The following is a 22,208-nucleotide window of genomic DNA, read 5'->3' as shown; positions in this document are numbered from 1 at the left end:
GAGGGGGACACAGACGGAGTGCCGACAGGTCGGACCGAGGCCCCAGGATTCTGCACTTTGAAACACAGGACAGCGAAGTCCCACCGACCACCAGCCGTCGGGAGTTACACTTCATCCACGGTTCACCTTGAAATCTCAGAACTTTCCCTTCAGGGGGAAGGGGCACAAATAAGTGTAGATTTTATTTATTTTTTATAGAATGGATTTTACTTATTTTTTATTGAGTTTTTAAAACGTCTGGACTAGTTTTAGAAATAAAATAAATAAAATAAAAAAGTGGGTTCTCAACCGCTTACACACCTCTGGGAAAGCCCTGTTCCAAAGCCCCCGGTGTCCGGCCACTTTATTTATTTTAAAGAAATACATTTTTCCTGACACCAGGAAGGGCTGGGCGGGGGCTCCATCGGTGGCTCTGTGGCCCAGAGGTGCATCAGAGCGAACGGATTGCACGGAGGCAGGTCCAGGGGACACTCCTTGTCTGCTGACCTAAGAACAGAACTAGCCTGTGCTCCCAGGACAACTGGGGAGTCACTGCATGGAGCAGATTAGACCACACTTCTCTTCCGGAAGGTAATTCGGGGTACGCATGCTCCACTCCCCAAGCCACCTGGCCTGTAGCCACCATCACCCAAGCTTCCTTCCATCCTTCTTGTCACTCCAGCTGTCCACCATCATCCATCCCCTCACTCCTTCCTTCTACCTACCCCAACCTCCATCCACCCATCCATCCACCTATCCATCTATCCATCCACCCATCCACCCATCCATCAATTCATATCCATCCATCCATCTACCCATCCATCCATCCATCCCTCATTCCTTCCTTCTACCCACCCCAACCTCCATCCTCCCATCCACCCATCCATCCATCCATCCATCCCTCATTCCTTCCTTCTACCGACCCCCTCCAACCATCAATTCATATCCACCCATCCATCCATCTACCCACCCACCCATCCATATCTATCCATCTTCTGAGTATGTCCGAGTGAGCTTTAGGTAACCCTTGGCCCCCTTTCTCCTGCTCTGGTCCCCACCTAACCCCATCCCACCTCCAGCTCCTAAGAGAAACAGGACCCTGGGGCTTGCGTGGTTCCCTAGGGTCTGGTGAGGCCATGAGAGGTGCCTCAGAGATTTCTGGGGACAGAGAGAGGAAGCTTAAAGTTGGGGGGAAGGGGGACTTGTTGGGAGGTGCAGGGGGTCCAGATGCCTGGGAGCACAGTGGTCACCTCCGAGGGTCCAGAGCAGCATCCCAGATGGGTGCCCTTCATTCTGGGACCCTGGTCTTCTCAGCACAAACCTGGCATTCCTGCAAAAGGGGTGCGAGGGCCTGGAGCTGCTGGGCCAGAGGAACTCTTCCTGGACCCCACGTTCTCAGGCACGGCAAGGAGAGCAGAGGTCTGATGCCCCAGTGGTCTGTCTGCCCAGGAAGCTGGCAGTCAGAGCCCTGGGAGCCAGCCCTGTGTACGTGGCTGGAAAGACCAGCTGGAGACGGAGCCAGGAAGAGAAGGGAAGGCTGCGTGGCGCTCCCATGGGTGGAGGATGCAGCCCGCTGGGCCCCGAGGTGTGGCCATTCCCTCCGAGGCTCCGATGAGGAGGCCCTGGCGGCAGGGCCTGGCCTCCTCAGGTCTGAGCTCGGTGCCCCAGGGCCCCAGGGCTTTGTGACAGCCCTGCCTTCTGCCCTCCCACCCAACCCCGCAGGGCGGGAGCCCGGGTTCTGGCCTGTCCACTGTCACAGCCCAGCGCCCAGCACGGCCCGTGCTGCTGGCTGAGCGGATGAGTGGAAGTTCAGGGTCACAGGTGGGATGGGGTGGGAGGTGGTCAAACAGCAGCTGCCAGCCTTTCAGACTGCACAGACCACCGGTTGGCAACGGCTGGTTAAAGGGCCTCCCTAAGCCTGAGACCACCTGATGTTCCCCAGCAAACACCGTCATGGACACTGCACTCTCCGCCCGGAGACAAAGAAAGGCTGGGCGCTTAGCGTGCTAGACACCGTGTAGGGCAGGGGTCTTCAAACTACGGCCCGAGGGCCACATACAGCCCCCAGGGGAGTCTGATCCTGCCCGCCAGGTTTTTTGGGCAGTGAGCGCAGCCAAGGTGTTACAGTAGGAATTAGTAGTTCATATAGTCCGGCCCTCCAGCTCTCTGAGGGACCGTGATCTGGCCCCCACTTTAAAAAGTTTGAGGACCCCTAGTGTAGGGGCTCAGAACTCTCAACACAGAGTTAGACCAGAGGTTCTCCACCTTCCTGATGCCGCGGCCCTTTAACACAGCTAGCTCCCCGTGTTGTGGTGACCCCCAACCATACAATTATTTTTGTTGCTACTTCATAACTGTACTGTTATGAATGGTAATGTAAACATCTGTGTTTTCTGATGGTCTTGGGCTCTCCAGCAGCGGTTCTCAGCCTGGGGGTCATGACACGTTGAGAACTACTAGCAGGGTCGCCTAAGACCATCGGAAAACACAGACATTTACATTACAGTTATGAGGTAGCAACGAATATAATTGTATGGTTGGGGGTCACCACGGGGAGCTGTACTAAAGGGTCGTGGCATTAGGAAGGCTGAGAACCAAGAGCCGGCAAGCCCTGGGGTTTCCCTCCCGCAGTCCGCCGCCTAAGCCCCCGTGGGGACCAGAGTCACGGACCGGGAAGCTGGCTGGTGCAGCTCAGCTGGCCCACCCGGTGGCCTCTGCCCAGACCACCTGTTGCCCGCCCTGGACAGCTGGCAGAGGAGGCCCACCCAGCGCCACACGCGGGCAAGGACCAGGCTGGCAGGAGGCGGGCCTGAGAGGAGGTGGGGCAGGCAGGCTGGGGAGGGGACAGATCTATGAGCCCATGGAACCCCCTGCAGCCTCCTCCTAAGTGACTCCCATGAAGGGGGGCAGCTGGGGAGGGTCGGCGCCCAGGATTGATGCCTGAGCTGGGCTTACACATACGGGCTCAGGGCAGCTCCGCTCCTCCCGCCTCCTCCCTCTGGACAGACACTAGTTTCCATCCTCTTGCGCCTGTGACTGGCAAGGGCATAAGAGGACAAAGACCCGTGGCCTCCCGGGGCGGGGGGCCCACACTGGCCACAGCCGCCCGCCTGGCCAGGACCTCTGGCCCCTTCATCGCTCCCCCAACCTCCCACCGTGGCCAGAGCTGCCCTGACCTAGGCCAGTCCAAAGTAACTGTCCACTTTTTATAGGAAATAAAGGCCCAAAGTCACACTCAGTGGGTAGTGGAGGCAGGACTCAAACCCAGAAGCACCCCTGAACCCTGAGACACCGAGGGATATTGTGAGCTTTGAGAGTTCTGCTCCCAAGTGTCCAGTGTCCTCACATCAGCGCTCATTCCCACCCAGTCCCTCCTGAGCTCTGTCTCGCCTCATCCACCCATCCATCTACCCATCCTTCCATCCATCCATCCATCCATCCATCCATCCCTCATTCCTTCCTTCTTCTGAGTATGTGACGTCCACAGCCACATATTCATCTGTGTGCCAGGACCGCGCCGAGGGCCAGCCGTGGGCGGGAGGGCCAGCCAGGGGCGGGAGGGCCAGCCGGGGGCCGGGCGTGGTGCCCGGGGCCCAGCAGTCAGCAGAGAACAACAGACGCGGTCCCTGTCCCTGGAGCCCGTGCTCCAGCGGAGGAAGACCCGGAGGAAGGAGAGAACCATCGAACACACATGACCGTGAGCGGGATAAAGAATAAACTGGGAACTCGTATTAAATGGGGGGCAGCCGGGGAGGAGTATGAGGCTGCCATCTTACATCCTTGTATAATGAGGAAACGGCAGCTCAGAGAGGCTGAGCAACTTGTCTGAAGTCACACAGCAACTGAGTGGCAGAGCTGGGCTGGGAACGGAGCTTTTTCACCATCCTTCCCTCCCGGACTCCCCGAGGGAGAAGAGCCATTTCCTGTTTTCAGGCGGTCTCGTGGGGATTAGCGCGCAGAAGCTGAGTTCAGTGAGGGCTCTCATCATTGTTTCTGGGGGTTGGCGGGGAGAGAGCTGAGGAAATCACAGCGCACACACACACACACACACAGACACACACACCAGTGCACACACACAGCACAGCCTCTCACTGGGCCCTGCTCTGCAGCCATCAGAACGATGAGTGCCACGACACGGGGAAATGCTCAGAGGTCTCAGGTTCAGGGAGAAGGCGCGGCGTTACCCATGAGGGTCCCCTCAGTCCCAGCAGCTCAGCAGGTCAATGGAGGTCACCAGCCGTGTAGGCTCAGGGCTATCTCGGGTGGGATGGTGGCTGACCCCGTTGGCTTCCTTCTGCTTGTCTGCACCAGAAGTGTCTCAAGGGCAAGTGCCCTTATTTATGGTCTTAGGAATGGAAGGCAGAACTAAGCTTCCCCCGCAAATCAGACACCAACTAGGTGTTTGCACACGGGGAACTCAGAAGCGCAGGCCCCGCCCCTGCTGCTCCCGCCCCCAGCGGTGCCTGTCCGGGCTCCCATGCATTGCCCGCCTCTCTCTCCCGTTGCTGAGTGCACGGGTGAGGCAATGCTGGGCTCCAGAGTTCCGGCTGGCACCCGCCCCTTACACCGTGCGCTTGGCCCCGTGTGCTAACATCGCCCTTTTGAGTCTACATCCTGGCTCCTGGAAGGCAGGGACTGAGTCTCACCCACTGTGGGTTCCCTGTGGCTCTGCCTCCTGTCCAGCACGGGCTGGGTGCCTTTGTTTTACATGCCAAGTATACTTGCGGACTCCTATTCATCCTGCAGAACCCTGATAGAATGCCCTGCAGTTCTGAAGCCTCTCTGGCTGCTCCTTCCATCCTCCCTACAACACTGCACCAAGGTTAACCTCTAGGGAGTACTCGCCGTGGGCCAGGTGCTGTGCTGAGTACATCCAGGTGCTGTGCTGAGTACAACCACGTGGGGATGGTCACCCTCTCCATTTTATGGGCGAGGCTCAGACAGATAGAACGACTCGCCCAAGTTCACGCGGCTCAGAATGAGCAGAGCGTGTGACTCAGAATTCACGTTCCCTACCCTCCTCCCTGACTCTGGTTCAGGCCTCCTCTGGGCACGGCTGCCAGGGGGCTGGGCCTGTTTGTGAGCATCCCTGCCCACCGAGGTCACAAGGTCCTCCGGGTGGTCCTACTCGGCTGGGAACCTCAGCAGCCCGCTCGGACCAGGCACAGCCACCACTGCCATCTGGCCCAGGCCAGGCAGACTCCAGAAAGCCCTGCTGGCCAGAGAACAGGCCCTTCCTACCCAGCCTCGCCTTCCTTGCCCAAAGAGGCTCGTATGAGGGCCTGGACTTGACAGTCTCGGCTAGCGCTCAGCTGCAGAACACGCTCCGCCAGGGGCGTGAGCTGGGTGGTCTCAGATGGTCCCAGGAGGAGCGTCTGTTTATAATTGGCAGCTCGGGGACGACTCATGTCCCATGGGCGCCGTGTTTTGGACTGGAGCGCCACTGAGTTGGCTTCTCAGAAGCCAAGAAAACACCCACCAGAGACCCCGAACCAGGCGGCGGGTGGGGGGTGGGGGGGTGGGGGGAGGGTGGAAGGTCAGTGTGGAGGGTGCACAGCTTCGTCCACCCAGCACCTCCAGCAGGAGGGTGCTTCTGAAATCTATCCCGTGGCCAGCTGAGAACAAGTTACAAAGTGAGTGCAGACATGGAGGGCCAGGCCAGGGTGCCGGCGGGAAGTGCACGGTGGGTGCCATGTATGGGCGGGGGTCATTGGAGACGTTAACACGCACACCCTTAGAGGTGTCACGGGTGTGAGTTAAGCATGGAGCTTCCCCTCGTCCCCGTCCCCGTCCATTTCCGAAAGGGGATCCCAGCATGAGGAGTGTGGCCCAGACCTCCGGAGCCGCAGCCTGGGCTCGGCTCTCTGATCTGCCACTTGGGACTCACAGGAGCGTGGAAACCCACTTAGCCGCGCTGTGAATTATGGTTGTCAGTCAGAGCACCCATTCTGAAGGGTGACAAAAGGGCAGGGTAAATGTTAGATACTATTATTATTTTTATTATATATTTTATTGATTTTTTTTATAGAGAGGAAGGGAGAGGGAGACTTAGAAACATCGATGAGAGAGAATCATCAATCAGCTGCCTCCTGCACACCTCCTACTGGGGATGTGCCCACAACCAAGGTACATGCCCTTGACTGGAATCGAACCTGGGACCCTTCAGTCCACAGGCCGACGCTCTATCCACTGAGCCAAACCAGTTAGGGCTTATTATTGTTGTTATTAACTCAGGAACAGAGATAGACAAACACCCCCCCTTTTGCTCACAGAAGTTCCCACTGTCCCTCACAGAACGGGGTCATCGGGGTGACAGATGCCTGGATGACCCCACTGGGGCCTCTGCTTCTAGACTCAGCCTTGACTGGGCAGAACCTCTTCAGAGACCCTCCTTCACCCCCCACTCCCCCTTTCCTGTCCTTCCCCTGACTGAGCCAACCACTTCTGCCCACACCCTGGCCCGGCCCGGCCCGGGGAAGGTGGAAGCTAGTGACAGGGCTGCTGAGAGCTGGGACGGGGTAGACAGGGACCTGGTAACCCAGAGCCATGCTACCTTTATTAGACTTCTGGAGCAGTCATTTCTGCAGATTCTGCTGCTAAAAAAAATACTGCGGTTTGGCCCAACCAGCATGGCTCAGCGGTTGAGCGTAGACCTATGAACGGGGAGGTCACAGATTCAATCCCCAGTCAGGGCACATGCTCAGGCTGTGGGCTCCATCCCAGCGTGGGGCTGTGCAAGAGGCAGCTGACCAATGATTCTCTCTCATCGCTGATGTTTCTACCTCTCCCTCCCTCTCCCTTCCCCTCTGAAATCAATAAAAATATACTTTTAAAAAGAGACTGAAGCTTGCCCTAACTGGTTTGGCTCAGTGGATAGAGCGTCGGCCTGCGGACTGAAAGGTCCCGGGTTCGATTCTGGTCAAGGGCATGTACCTTGCTTGCGGGCACACCCCCAGTGGGGGGTGTGCAGGAGGCAGCTGATCGATGTTTCTCTCTCATAGATGTTTCTAACTCTCTATCCCTCTCCCTTCCTCTCTGTAAAAACAAAACAAAACACCAAAACAATAAAAAATAAAAAAAGACTGAAGTTTGCCTGCTGCCTGGTTGTTGTGTTTTGTTTCCCAGAAGCTGTTCATTTCTTAGTGCCTCCAGCTCTCACCGGGGTGCCAACAAGCCTACTGGCCCTGTGCGCGAACACAGCCCCTTAGAACGGATGCCAGAGGCCGGGTACCAGCCTAAGACCTTCCCGGACTTCCGAACCTTCCCCTTTCCTCCTGGGAGCCCTTTCCAAACTCCACCTGCATCTGTCCTTGGCCCGGTGCCCCCCTCTAGCCCTCCCCCCCAGCTCCCCTGGGAACCAGAGGTGACATCCCCTGGGCCTGTCAGGCTGCACACATCCTCCCTTTCCCGTCCCTGCACAGCCCAGCTGCCCACGCCGCAGGCAGGCCTTGCCCACGCAGCCATGTGTGATAGGCGCGCCCTGGCTTCGCCCCGTGGCGCCTGCTGACCATGTCTGGTGGCCGCTGGCTTGGCTGCGGAGAGGACTGTGCCGAAGGTCCCCAAATTAGATCTCCTCCCACGGCCCCTGACCGCAGCCCGGAGCCGGACAGACTTCCTCCCGCGGACATCCAGCCCGGAGCCAGCCCCCGGGAGCCGCAGGAATGACGTCCAGGGCAGCCTGAGCTCCGGCCGCTGTGCCCCACCCACGGGAGCCAGGGGACCCCGTCAGGGGAGATGTCCACGCCAGTGACAAGCACCGGACAGCGAGGCGTCCGCCGTCCTGCCCTGGGCCAGCACGTGGTCTTGCTGACCACATGTCTGTGGAATGGTGACCGGGATGACCCTCACCCCGGGGAGGATCCCGGGGTCTTCACAGGCTGACATGGGGGTAGGTGGGGAGGCGGGAATGGTGCGGACAGATGTCCGGCTCTTTTCTCCCCCTGGACACCCCAATGTCCCCCAGGAATAGTCTTCTCTCCCCTCCACCTGACCAGCCCGTTTGACATCTGGAATCAGAAGGCGACCACTTCCCGCCTCCTCCGCGCTGTCGCTCTGGGCCCAGCCTGTCAGCACCCCCCTGGACCACAACAAAGGCCCATCCGGCTCTCCCTGCTCCACCCCCTCCCCAGCCCTGCCCCTTCCCAGAAAGACCCTTCTAGAATGCAACTGTGGCCCTGCTCACAATTCCCAGTGGCTCCCATTTCACCCCGAGTGAATCCAGTGTTTACCATCATCGCAGGCCCCACTACCTGCCCTCCGCTCTCCCTCTCCCCGGCCTGGCTGGCTCGCACATCCCTCCCCAGGAGTCACGTCCCTCCAGGCCTTTGCACCAGCTCCTCTCCGTCCTCTTCCCCCAAGCGGCCCCCTTCCCATGCCCTCTTCCCACATGTTCTGCTCATGTGCCTCTACCTGAGAGGCCTTTGTGCAACCCCACCCCCACCCCCACAGACACTCGCTTCCCAACCTTGTCCTTGGCTTCCAAAAATAATTTTTTAGCCGAAACCGGTGTGGCTCAGAGGATAGAGCATCAGCCTGCAGACAGAGGGGTCCCAGGTTCGATTCCGGTCGACGGCACGTACCTTGGTTGCAGGCACATCCCCAGTAGGGGGTGTGCAGGAGGCAGCTGATCGATGTTCCTCTCTCATCGATGTTTCTAGCTCTCTATCCCTCTCCCTTCCTCTGTAAAAAAAAAAAAAAAAAAAAAAAAAAAAAAAAAAATCAATAAAATATATATTTAAAAAAATAATTTTTTATTCATAGACTTTCTTTTTTAAAGCAGTTTTAAGGCCACAGCAAAACGGAATAGAAGGTAAGGAGATTCCCCTGATACTAGTAACCCTGGTCTCTACGCAGTCACAGCCCCCCGCCCCACCAACCACGAGCACCAGATGGTGCATTTGTTACAACCGATGGACCTACACCGACATGTCGTCATCACTGAAGCCCAGACCCCATGCAGGCCGCTCTGGGGGCTGCCCATCCTGTGCCTTTAGACAAATGCGTGATGACACCCTGCAGGATCCTACAGCGCAGTTTCACGGCCCTGAACACCCTGTGTTCTTCCCTCCTTCCCACAGCCCCTGGCGGCCACTGATCTTTTCACTGTCTCCACCATTCCGCCTTTTCCAGAGTGGCATGGGCTTGGGATCACACAGTAGGCAGCCTTTCCGGGCCGGCCTCTTCCACTGAGTCCCAGGCATGGACGGAGGCTCCCTCCAGGCCTTTCCGGGGCCCGAGAGCTCATTTCTCTCACAGGGCTGGGCAGTGAGGCACAGAGCTGCTGGGGACATCGGCGGGCACGTCCCTGCCCTTTTAGGCTCTCCCTGTGGCCGAGGCACAGGCCTCCGTCCGCGGTGGGCATCCTGTCCCCGAGGACAGAGGACGCCCCGCTCAACACCTCACACCGTCCTCGCCCGCCAAGAGCAGGTGCTCAGAGCGCAAGTGCGACAACCCGGCGAAGTCGGCGCCTCCTCCCGGTGTGATTCCCGGGCTCGGCTCTGGGGCGGCTGGAACAGCCTCCAGGGGGACCATCTCGAAGGCTGGCTCAGGGGAGAGCAGAGCCAGTGTCTGTCTCCCTTCCAGCCAGGAACCTGGGGGCTGGTGTCTCTTTCCACAAACACGAACTGCCCACGAGGCGGGCCCGAGGGCTGTGCCTCCTTCAGACGGCACTTGGGCAAAACATGGGGGCGGAGCAGCTCAGGTCAGAGTTCCTGGCTGATCCCCATGACCTCTGTCCCAGTTCCTCCCTCTGAGCCGCGGGTGGGAGAAGCCAGGGGAGCAGGAGGCGGGGGTGCCCCCATAGGGAAGAGAGCCAGCGGTCAGACCACTTTCCAGCTGGGGGCACATCCTCAGCATTACCGTCCTGAGGAATGGGACCGCAGTCCAGCCCACGGGGGAGGCTGAGGCAGGAAGGTTCAAGGCAACACTTGGACTTGGACTCCAAAGCCAAGCTCCCTCACTACTCCCTCCCGCCTCATTGGCTCAGGCACTCACTCACGCACTCAGGGCCCTGCTGGGGGAAAATCCCACCCTGCCGTCCTGGCGTCTGCTTTCCTGCGCATGCGTGGAAGGTGTGACAATAAACACACGGGCAGTTGACTATACAGAACAGAATTTGGCCTCTGACAAGGGAACACTGGGGCAGAGACTGGAGGGAAGTGAAGGAGGCAGCGATGCAGACATTCCAGGCCGAGGGGCCGGCCAGTGCAAAGGCCCTGGGGTGGGAATGAGTTTGGGGACGGCAGGGAAGCCAGGTGGCTTAGCCAAATGGGAGACAGGAGGTGGGGGGCTTTGGATTCTCCTCCCAGTGACGGGCAGCCCTCCGGAGGGCTGGGAGCAGAGAAGTGACAGCCGCTGCCTGGCATTTTGGGACCAGCCTGGCTGCTGAAGTGAGGGGGGCCCTGGGGGTGGGAACCAAGGCGGCGGAGGGGCCAGTCAGCAGCTGTGTGGCAGGTGACAGATGTGCGGGTTGGGGGAAGGGGGCATTGGGGCGGAGGTGATGGAAAAGGAGCCTCAGGCTGAGGGTTGGGAGGCCTGAGGGGGGGGGGGGGCCCAGAACAACCAGAAGGGCACTGAGGCCTGAGCCAGCGGCTGTCTGGGGAAGGACTCCACACGCCCCAGGTGGGAGAGAGAGAGAGAGAGATCCCAGGTCCCTCTGGCTTCCAGAGCACTGGGCTTGGCCAGAGGGAGGGGGAGGGGGCCATATGCCAGGAAGCAGCTCCAGGTGGCCGGGCGGCCTCCCGGGGCAGAGGTGCTGGAGGCCCGCCCAGCAGGCCGGCTACCCACCTAGCGCCGCGGGTAAACACACCAGTTTCCAATAACAGAGTGGCCGGCCGTCCCAGCATCCTAGTCCTTCACCCCCCATGGCAATGGCTGGCCATCCCGGCCCGGCCCCGCCCGGAGGGCCCAGCCCGCGCTCACATGACGGGGTGCGGGGGCGGGGGCGGCGGGAGGAGCCTCGGGGCGAACCCTCCGCGGGGCTGGCGGAGGCTCCGGGAAGTTTTTGGGAGAGGAGAGCCCAGGGCGGGTGCAGGGCGGGGGCCGCGGGGGTTCCGAGAGGGGCCGGGGCGGGGCTGGGTCTGGGTGGGGCCTGGGCCGGAGTCCCATTTGGCGGTGGGAAGGGGTGGGAAGGGGTGGGAAGGGGTGGGAAGGGGTGGGAAGGGAGGTAGCTGGGAAGAGTGGGCGGGGCGTCTGGGAAGGGTGCCGAGGGCCCGGGACTGGCTGTGGGCGGGGTTGGAGGTGGGAGGAGGCCAGGTCGGGATCTGGATGCAGGGGTGGGGGTTGTGGGGGGGAGAGGAAAGAGCGCTGGGTTGGGGTTGGGGTTGGAGCGCGGATGGGATGGGAGGGCCGGGGGGTTGAGGAGGGGGACAGGTTGGGGTGGGGGTGAGGTCGGGGACGGTGTCTGTGGGGGTTGGGCTGGGCGAGGACGGGCGGGGGTGGGGTGTCAATGGCGGGGGAGGGAGGGGTCCGGGGCGGGGGGGGGAGGGAGGGGTTGTTGGGGGGAGGCCCCCTCCCGCGCAGGGCCCGCCCCCGCTTCCTCCCTCCCCGGCGGAGCCCGCGGTAAACAAACGCGGTGATGTCAGGCCCGCTGACCTGCGGCTGAACCCGGGCTGTAAATGAGATGCGAGGTGCCAGCGGCCCACGGCCCGGCGGCCTGCGAGCCACACACGCTCCCCGCCGGCCTGAGGTTACCCCGGCTGCGCGCGGACAGGATGCTGCAAACGCCACCAGACATTGCAACACGCGGCCCGTCTGCTGGCCGCGGCGTGAACCGCCCGCCGCCCCCTCCGCCGGCCCCTGCGGCACCGGCCCAGCCGAGCGGGCCTCCCCTCCGGGGGGCTGGCAGCGTGCACCCATCCGGGGTCAGCCTCTCCCAGAGGGACCGGTCCTGTGGGCGCCCCCCCCCCCCAGGCCTCCAAACCCAGGGCCGGCCTTTTGGGGGCAGCTTTGGGCCTTCTGCCTCCCCACTCGGCTCTCTCTCTGGGAAGTTGCCTCCAGAAGCCAAGGCTGGAGGCCCTGCCTCCAGGCTCCAGCAGATGCCAAAGTGCCCCACCAGCCACTCCCAAGCAGGGGGTCACCCCTTATCCAGGGATCTCCCAGCGCGCTCTGCTCCTGACCACACACCCCTGGCAGCCCCGGCGGCATCTGAACGGCCCTCGGGGATGGACAGCAGCCCGGCCGGAGCCGGGCAGGCCAGTACTGGGCTCTGGAGTTGATTTGCTGTGTGACTTTGGGATGAGTCACTTGGCATCTCTGGGCTCTATCGGCTCCTCCTGGGAAGCGGGGAGAAGCGAAAGTGGCCTCCGGAGGCCGCTGTGCGGAAGGTCAGGAGGGCAGGAAACCTCACAGGCTGCGAGGGCGAAGCAGAGCCTCCCTCCGGCCGGCAGCGAGCGCACGGAGAGGCTCAGAAAGGCGGAGGCAGGCTCTGCTCACCTGCCGGCCTCCCGCCCCGGGCCTCTGGGCTCCCTGGGAGCGGCCTGGGGACTGGAGACAGAGAGGGGAGCAGTCTCCGACCCCACACACTGACTCCTCTACCTGGAACCCACCAACGCAGGTCCCTAGAGTGGCCCCGAGTCTTGAACAAGCGCCCCAGGAATGCAGCAGGCCCAGCTTCACCCCAGAGCCAATCCCGGCTTCCCTCTCACTGAGGTTAATACTGAAGTCCCTCTCGTCACCCTGTTTTATTGTCATGGGAGCATGCTGTCACTGTCTGAAATTGTTAGTCATTTGCTTGCTTGATACTTTTCTGTTCCCCTCTCCCGACACACACACACACACACACACACACACCTCTAGGAGGCTCTCACGCCAGCATCTGGCTAGGTAATCAGGTTTCTGTGAGTATGGGAACGAATGAATATAATCATTTTGCCTCCCCCCGCCCCCCTGTGGAACGGGTGATAATGCCCCTTGACGGGGACCTTGGAAGGAAAAAGTTGGCCACCCGTGGGTCCTCATGTGGAAGGCCCCATGGGGCAAAATGGAGATTTGGGCCCCTACTTGCAAAATGACTGAGAATTCTTCAAGGCGGCAACAGCAGGGCGTTAACAAGAGGCACCTCCGAGCCGAGCCAGCGTCCCTGTGACTGCACAGGCCCAGAAGCCAGGGCACCGGCCAGGTGATGACGCAGAAGGGGCTCCATAGCAATATGAATGCCCGGCCCGAGGCTCCACCCCGGCCCTGCCACACCCCCCAAAGGGAGGGCTGACCGCAGCTGGCTAAGCAAGGGGTGCCTGCACACACACCCTGCTACCCCCGCCTAAGGCAAACGCGGTCGGTACAAAGCACTGTTACAGAGGGGAGGGGGGGGTAGTCACAGAGCGGTGGTCGCCACTGAAGCACTGACTCCGAGGCCTCCCACAGGGCACCCCCAGCGCCCGCACCTCCGCTCCGCTCCACAACCCCCAACTCCGGAGTCCTCTCCCCTTTATTTGACCCAGGCATTTAGGCAAGTCCTCACGGGGCTGTGGGCCTGAGCTACGGGTCCATTTTAAGAGACGAGACGCTGAAGTCCTGGGAATGTCAGCCCGGAATCTGCTGAGCCAGGACCGCAATCCTGGCAACATTTCCCGGAGCTGCGGGCGAAGGTGCGGATTTAGCTGTTGTTTTGGGAGAGGAAAGACAGACTTTTTTTATTTTATTTTAAATCAGGCATCTCCTTTGCATCCCCATCCTACCACACCTGAACCTCGGGGGTCCCCGAGCTAAGCTGGTATGTCCCAGGGAGACCCTCCACTAATTATGCCCTGGCCTCCCCAGGACAAGCTTCCAATGACATGCAAGCTATGCCTATTTGATAGCTGTGTCTCTCCTACAGCTATTGATTAGGAATCACTTTATTCTCTGCTGATGAAGGTCAAATGCCACAGAGTTGCCCCTTCTCTCTGGCTGGTGCCCGGCATCCACCATCAGCCTGGAGGTCTGGCCCAGGGGGCCGGGGAGATTCGGGATAAGCGACTGGGCATCGCAATGAGAAATGGCCTGATCAGCTCATCCTACAAGGGCCGGGTGTTGGGAGCAAACCTGAATGGGCCTGGGCCCAGGAGCCAGGTGGGGCGGGGTTCCCTTTGGCACCAGCCCTGCAGAGCGTGGCTTTTAGGGGTCCAGAGACCCTGTCCTGCCCATCAGAGAACCATGTCTGGCCTGGCCATGCGAACTGTGCACACCCTGCTTTGGCGCCCTGGTGTTCCCAAATCCAGTGCAAACTCCACGGGCATCGAGCCCTGCGAGGCCAGGCCCTGTCCATCTCCACTACGCTGCTCACACACCTTCCCTCTGGCCGGCCCCAACTCCGGGATTCCTCCAGGGGGTCCACCTCTCGCTCTTCCCCTCTGCCTGGGGTGTTTCCTCCTGCATCCACCGCATCCCTGATGCCTCTCCTCAGACCCGAGTCCTCACCATCGCCAGCCTTTCCTCCCCAGAAGCTAGGCTGCCTGGGTTCAAATCCCATGGCTGTGTGTGTGTGCTGTGTGATGTTGGGCAAGTATTGAACCTCTCTGAGCCTCAGTTTCCTTGTGTGTGTGTTTTTTTTAAACGGGGTCAGTAATAGTGCCTGCCTCATTGGGTTGCTATGAGGACCTCATCGGATTATCCCTGTCAGCCACTTAGCGTGTAGGAAGAATTTTGATAATGACTCAAAGGTCGGTGGGGGAGGGGAGGGGAGGGAAGTCAATGGGGATAACAGGGGAAGTATGTAATACTTTCAACAATGAAGATTTAATAAGAAAAGATAAAAGAAACAAAAAAACAAAGACCCATTAGAAGCCATGCCCTGTGCTCATACTTTGCCCGGTTTGCTGTCCAAGCGCCCACCACACCCTAGTGTCACGGATGCCACTGGTCCATCTGCCCAGCGAGAGTAAGGAAGGGTCCTGGGCCCCGGTGCTTTTCCTGCTGTGCCCACCTGGTCCCTGTGCCCAGGAAAGGCCCTCACGCCCTTCCAGCCTGCCCCCTCTCCCCATAGGAAGCCTCCAGCTGACCCAGAGTTTTCCCTTCTGAAGCAGCTGCCCATCCAGCTCGGGGTCAATTACAGTTTCCCGTTGCTGTTTTGCTCTCCAAGGACAAACCCTCCCCGATGACGTCCTACTGCCCCAGTCACACTGCCAGATGCTCGGCAGTGGGGACGGGAGCATCGTCCGTCCCTGGTGACGCGGTGGCACCTGGAGCAGAGCTCAGTGCTCAGCTGGTGCCCGGCACAGACCCACGCGGCGTGTTCTGCACGGCTGGCCTGCGTGGTCAGCAGCCTCCGGGAGTCCTCCCGGGCCCTGGGAGGTGGGGCTAGCACTGTCACTTCGGATCCAGGCTCAGAGAGAGCGGCCGGCAGAATCATGGCCTCCCCCAAGGATGCCCACATCCGAACCCCCAGGACCTGAGCATGTGTCACCCGACATGGGAAGGGGGGTTAAGGTGGCAGGTGGAATTGCATTTGCTAATCAGCTGGCTTTAGAGTAGAAAAGTACCCTGGGTGGGCCTTAGCAATGGAGGAAGGAGACAGAAGAGGGGGGGTTAGAGGGAGACGTGACTGGAAGCCGGGTCAGGGGGATGCAGCCTTGCTGGCTTTGAAATGGAGGAAGGGGCAGAAACCGGTTTGGCTCAATGGATAGAGCGTCGGCTTGGGGACTGAAGGGTCCTGGGTTCAATTCCGGTCAAGGGCATGTACCTTGGTTGCGGGCATATCCCCAGTAGGGGGTGTGCAGGAGGCAGCTGATCGATGACTCTCTCTCATCGATGTTTCTAACTATCTCTCTCCCTTCCTCTCTGTACAAAAATCAATAAAATATATTTTTTTAAAAATTTTTTTAAAAATGGAGGAAGGGGCCGTGAGCCAAGGAATGCGGGCAGCTGATGGGTGGACACCAGCACCTGTGACATCTTGGTTACAGTCACATGTCACCCCCCAGTCAAACCGGTTTGGCTCAGTGGAATAAATGTGTGCTGTTGCCAGCCACTGAGTCCGTGGTCATGTGTTAGAGCAGCCACAGGAAGCTTATATGGAGAGGTTGGGGGCTTGTCTAAGGCCTCCAGCCAAAGGAGCTGGGATGAAGACCCAGGCACGGCCCTGGCCTGGTGGCTCAGCTGGTTGGAGCATTGTCCCATCCACCAAAAGGTTGTGGGTTCAATTCCTGCTCAGGTTTTGGGTTCGGTCCGTGGTCGGGGCCCTTACAGGAGGAAACTAATGGATGTTTCTCTCTCACAGAGGTATCTCTCTCTCTTTCTCCCCCTTCCTTTTTTCTCTAAAAATAAATTTAAAAAAATATCGAGTGAGTATTAAAAATAAAAATATGGAAAAGGAACCCGAGCTGCTCCAAAGTCCGGGCTCTCAATGGCACCACAGTCCTCGGTGTTTAAAAGGAGCCCTTCCTGTCACAGAGAGATGCCCCTGAGACTGTCGTGGAAGTGCACGTGGGGGCTGGAGTGGACAGTCGGATCTGAGCCACAGCCCGTCACCATGGCCAGCGTGTGCTGAGCACTCAGTCTGTGCTCAGGACCTTCCATACATGATCTCATTAGTCCTCATTTTACAGATGAAGAAACAGGCTCAGAGAGGTCTGGTAACCTGCCCTGAGCCACTCAGCAAGGGAATGGAAAAGCCAGCATATGAACTTTGAGTCATCATTGTATACTGGCTCCTTGAGGAAGAAAAAAGAAAACACGAAAAACATGCACACACATAAACACACCTGTCAACACAAAAACTCAAGAGGTGACCCCCAGATCAAGCCAACAGATCTGCCAGCCGAGGGGGCATGAGCCCTCAGAGGGCACACAGCGTGCCCCGCTCACTGCCCAGTGCCCCTGGGGGCCTGGAGGACCCCGCCCCTCTGCTGCGTGTTCCCAGGGAAGCGGCCTGCAGAGGTGAGGGGAGACACCCCCTCTCTGCCAAGTGAGATGTGAGGACATGGGATGTGGGAGCCCGGGGTGGCCTGACTCCACATGGGCGTGCCTGGCAGGGCTGCCTGTCTGCAGGAAGGTCACGCTGCCCCTGGTCACGCTGGCTCCAGCTCCCCACGACCTGCCTCGGGGCCTGTGAGAGGTCAGGGCAGGCTGGGCCAGTGGGCTGGGCCTGACCGTGTCCCCCTGGGTCTGAGGAGCTCTAAGGGACCCAGAAACTTCCTCTGACCTTGGAAGGGCCCTCAGCTCATCTGCCTGCAGCGGGAAAGGAGGGAGAGCCGGCTCCTCACACCCAGGGGACACCACCATGGACGGTGACTCAGCAGAGGGCTTTCCTTTTCCTCTCCTATCAGCGGGGCCTGAAATTTAGACAAAAAACTACAAAGAAGCCGAAACCGGTTTGGCTCAGTGGATAGAGCGCCAGCCTGCGGACTGACGGATCCCGTGTTCAATTTCATCTAAGGGCATGTGCCTTGGTGGTGGGCACATCCCCAGTGGGGGGTGTGCGAGAGGCAGCTGATCCGATGATTCTCTCTCATCAATGTTTCTAACTCTCTATCCCACTCTCTTCCTTTCTGCAAAAAAATAAATAAATAAATAAACTATATTAAAAAAAAAAAAAACTACAAAGAAGGTCTGGTGACAACAGACTAGGCCACTCTGAGTGGCCGCCCATTTTGCCTCTTTGAACTACAAATTTCCCGTTGGCAAGGATGCTTCAGCCCAACTCTGAAAAGTTCATCTCATCTTTTTACCTGTGAGTGTCAGTGAATGACCTGACAAGGTCTGCAGGGCCAGACCCGGGAGGACTAGCTCACAGGCGGGCACGCATCTCCTGGAAGTTCCCTCCTAAGGATTGGATTGGATGGGTCCTCCCACAGGAGGAGGTCTGGACGTCTGTTCCCGATCCCCTTGCTCTGGAACAGCACCCCGATGTTACCCACCAAAGCTTACCTCCCCGCTCTCAAACACAGTGTTCTGGCCGGGGCTGGTACGCCCCTGGCTCAGAGACGAGCCTCTGACTCACGGCTGGCCAATCAACCACAGAACCCGGACTTCTCCAGGCGGACGCAGTCCCAGGCAGGGAGACTCAATCCCGGGACCCTCTGGGATGGCCAGGCAGAGGACACCACTCTGTCCACTTGAATGGAAGCTGGGGGGGGTTGAAGGCAGCAGGGACAGCGGTGAGCAGCCCCGTGGCAGAGAGGGCCCGCCGAAGGAGAGACCGAGTCCTGGCAAAGCCATGCCCAGATTGAGACCAGACAGGGGCCTTCACACCAGCCAATACTCCAGGCTGAGGCACAGCTCCGGGCCCATCGGAAAGTCTGCAGCTCATGTCGTTTGACCCATGTGGACAGCCTGCCTGCCAAAGGCATGCACTTGCACAACTCTGCTTGGGGCTGTCAACATGGTCTATTCTGCTCCACAGAAGACTGGGAGGCAACAAAACTCACGGGTTCAAGAGCAGATGCCCTGGGTTCAAACCCTCCTTGGTCACTGACTAGCTGTGTGACCTCAAGTTCGTGACCCCCAGCATCTTGACCAGTGAAACGAGGATGATAACAGTACCCAGTTCCTGGAGGAAGTAAACCACTCTCGAGTACTGGCACGTAGTAGGTGCGCACTAAACATGGTCTCTAATTAGCCGTGATGGATTGGTCATGCATTTGCTCGGGCGGCAAATGATGATAAAGTGCCTACTGTGTGCCAGGTGCCCAGGACACTCGGTAAAAGGCCACGTCCCCTGTCCCCGAGGCTCTTACAGTCAGTCTCCTGGAGAAGACAACAAGCAGCCACCAAGCGTGGTGAGCTGCCATGGTAACCCATGACTTTGACCTCACCACAGCCCAGCCCTGACCAGTTGAGCTACTTGGCCGCAGCGGTGAAAATGACTAATGCTCACCCAGGGGAAGTTGGGAGGTGGTCAGGGGAGTGGGCCCCCACAGGGACGGAGCAGAGGCCCGGCCCTGGACCGGCCTCCACTCCTCGGCCACAGTCACCAGTCACAGGCTGTGAGCCCTCCCCGTGGGAGCCGGGTTCCCTCCCGCTGACTGCTAGGGTCAAGAGCCGGCATTCCTGAGGCCTCTGTGGCCCGGGCAGCGTTCTCCCTTCCTCCCTGGGGAATCCCGGAAGCAGGGCGAGTCCCGCCAGCGGGTCGTTTGCCTTTTGTCCCTCGTGCCCAGTGGAGCACCTGATTCAATGAGCAAAAGGTGCAGAGCCAAGGCTGCGGGTATCCACAGACCCCTGCCACCCATGGGGACGGAGCCATCATTTCTTTTTTTCTTTTTTTAATTTTTTTTTACAGAGAGGAAGGGAGAGGGATAGAGAGTTAGAAACACTGATGAGAGAGAAACATCAATCAGCTGTCTCCAGCACATCCCCTATTGGGAATATGCCCGCAACCAACGTAGGTGCCCTTGACCGGAATCGAACCTGGGACCTTTCAGTCCGCAGGGTGACGCTCTATCCACTGAGCCAAACCGGTTTCGGCCGGAGCCATCATATCTTGCCAGAGTTCTCATGCTGACCTGGGAGTTCTACGTTATCTCACTCCAAGTGTCAGATGGGGCAAATGAAGCCCAGAGAGATCAAGTTACTTGTCCAAGGTCACACAGCAGGTCACCGGGAGGCCTCCTAGGATTTGTGGCATCAGGAACTGGTTCCCAGCAGCCCTGACCTGCACAAGGGCATGAGTGCTCTGGCAGGCAGGCTGGGCTCTGCCACTCAAAAGAGCGTGGTGGCTGTACCTATAGGCAGCCCCTGGCTTTGGGGCTGGGTGGCCCCATCACATTTCTCCAAGGCTGAGGAGGTTGTCTCAGGCCTGCTTGATAATTAGGGCTCCTCAGTGCCGGCAGAGGGGCCCTGGCTGAGGGCTGAGCAGGGCCTGGGCTTCGGCATGCTTGGGGTGGGAGTGGGGGCCCCCTTTCTGAGGGGCAAAGGCGCAAATTAAGAGGGTGTCACTTCCATCCACCAGCTCCCTCACCTTGGAGTAAGGAGCCAAGGCTAAAGATTCGGGGAGATGCCTCTGAGATCCAAGTGAGGCAGAGGTATCTGCAGTGATTGGCTAACACAGTGATTTTCCGGCCTATTCTTTCTTCTCTTTAAATCCATGACACTTTTTAAAAAGACACACACACAATCCTACATGAAACATAAGATTACATGGAATGGAAGCCAATCTAGTTCCATGGAGGTGGGGGCCTCTCAGAGTTCCCCCCGCAGCCCCTCCCACAGGGCCCACCTCCCTGGAGCCCCTCGGGTGCTCTGGAACCCAGTTTGGAAATGTGGTTTGAAAACATCAACTGGTGCCCAGCTGGCATGGCTCAGTGGTTGAGCATCGACCTATGAACCACAAGGGCAGGGCACATGCCCTGGTTTCTGGCTCCATCCCCAGTATGGGGCGTGCGGGAGGCAGCCAATCGATGTCTCTCTTTCCCTCTCCTGGCCTCTCTAAAATCAATGCAAATAAATAAACAAATAAACATCAGCTGGAGCTGGGTTTGTTTTGGGGGCTGTTGGGACTGTGGATGGCAGAGTCTCTAGACAGGACAGAATTGTCCTTGACCACTCCCAGCGGTCCCTTTCAGTGTGGACAAAATGACCACATGGCTCATTGATCCAAATGCTTTCTAGCCCCTCCTCTGCAAGACCACTGAAAGGGAGTCCAAGGTCACCTTCCCTAAAGTAGGGGTGGCAGTGGAGTCAGACGGACTTGGGCTGGGTGGCCTTTGCTGGCATGAAGCACCACCAGGCCACAGACCTGCACTGTCCACTCCGGGCTCGGTCCTGGCTCCTGGGTTGTAAGGCACCAGATGGTCCCCTGCCACTGACTGGAGCTCCAGTCCTGGACCTAGGTCCAAACCGGAAGGAGTTAGACGGTGTTCGATCAGATCTAGTCCTGGCCTTTTTAACCTGGAGTCTGAGATGGGCACGGGGGTGGGGCTGGAGGTCCCTTAAAAGTATGAAAATGGGAATCTCTGTGCATTCTTCTCGGGGCATTTGTACTTTCTTCAGCTCCTCTCAGGGCTCTATCAGCAGCAAAAGATAAAGACTCAGTTGCCACCTCCTTCAAGAAGCCTTCTAAGGCTTCCCTTGATTTATAATGATCTCTCCCTTCTCTGTTCTATCCCAGCTCGGGGATCACTGCGGAGGCTCCTGCTCAGTGACCTCAGGTCTGGCTGGAAGTACTCTGGTCAAGGGAATGAAACCAGGCTGCTGCTGGTTTTCTGCTTATCAGTTACTCGTTTAAAGCAGAGGCCTGATAACCCATGACTACCTCAATCCCCTGGCAAGCGTCCCAGTCATTGTATGCAAATACTGCTGCTCCGTGGCTAACACATTGTTTTTGTAAAAGTAATTTTAACGACATCCTGTGCCTTCCTGTTGACTCCGCTACTGCTTATCGGCCCTCTCAGCAGAACCCTCTGTGCGGAGGCCCCACTATGCCACAGCTAGTCTCTTGACCTCGCCGTGACCCCGACGGGGGGTAGGCAGCTGGCTGAGGTTATGTCTTCTGGCAGGAAAGGGCCTGGTTTTGAAGCTGGGGATCTGGGGTTCAAAGTCTGACTCATCCTGGGCAGCTCACTTCATCTGTGTCTTAGAATGGGGCTGTTGATCGTACCTGCCCTGGGCATGGGCAACATGGTGAATGTGTGGAAGCACTGTATGATCCTGTAGTCACACAGAGTACAGTCACATGTCACCCCCCAGTCGACACGGTATCCTCATGTATGGCACCACAGTCACATGACTGCTGTAGTCACGATAGCACTACAGCCTCATGGAGCACCACTCGCACTCAGTACTGCAGTCACATACAATACTACAGTCCCGTGTAGCACCACAGTCACATATGCTGTGGTAGTCACATATAGGACTGGGGTCACCTATAGTACAAGGATCTTGAGGATATTCGGGGAACTGCAAGGGGGCCAGGGTGGCAGGAGCACAGAGAATGAGGGATGAGAGTGTGGTGTGTGAGGGAGCCTGGTGGGGGTGGGGGAGCAGGATAAGGGATGGGAGACAGGGGAAGGGGGAAGGGGAGGGGGCAGGGCACATTCCCTCCTCAGGCACTGGGGATGTAGCAGTGAGCAGTGAAGACAAACATCCCCACCTAGACTGACAGTTCAGTGCAGGGCAGACAGATAGTAAACAAGACACACAAAATAACCGGGTGGGTTGCAGCAAGTGGGAAGGAGAAAACAAAGGAGGCAAGGCCCACGGAGGAGGCCACACGGGAAAGGAGGGAGCAGGAATCCAGGCACGTGTCTGCTGAGTGTCTAAGTGAGTGCCGTCCACCATTGGGGGCCTCGCCTGTCCTGTCCGCTCTCTTTCTCAGG

The 22,208-nt window shown here is 58.7% G+C and overlaps 1 protein-coding gene across 4 annotated transcripts in view; it reads right to left on the bottom strand.

The window, feature by feature from the left end:
• The window catches only part of DHRS3 (dehydrogenase/reductase 3), a 42,613-nt gene that overhangs the window by 10,361 nt on the left and 10,044 nt on the right, over positions 1–22,208 (bottom strand). Inside the window, exon 1 of one of the 4 annotated variants that reach the window (XM_084872070.1) lies at positions 10,765–10,859. The exons of the other annotated variants lie outside the window; for them this stretch is intronic. The gene's annotated coding sequence lies outside the window, so the exon portion shown is untranslated. Of the gene's footprint in view, positions 1–10,764; positions 10,860–22,208 lie in introns of those variants that run through there. 4 annotated transcript variants of the gene reach the window in all.

The sequence above is a fragment of the Pipistrellus hanaki genome (assembly GCF_964339955.1).
Source record: "Pipistrellus hanaki genome assembly, chromosome: 2".
NCBI lineage: Eukaryota > Metazoa > Chordata > Mammalia > Chiroptera > Vespertilionidae > Pipistrellus > Pipistrellus hanaki.
Note: the sequence above shows the minus strand (reverse complement) of the source record. Positions and strands in the feature narration are given on the sequence as shown.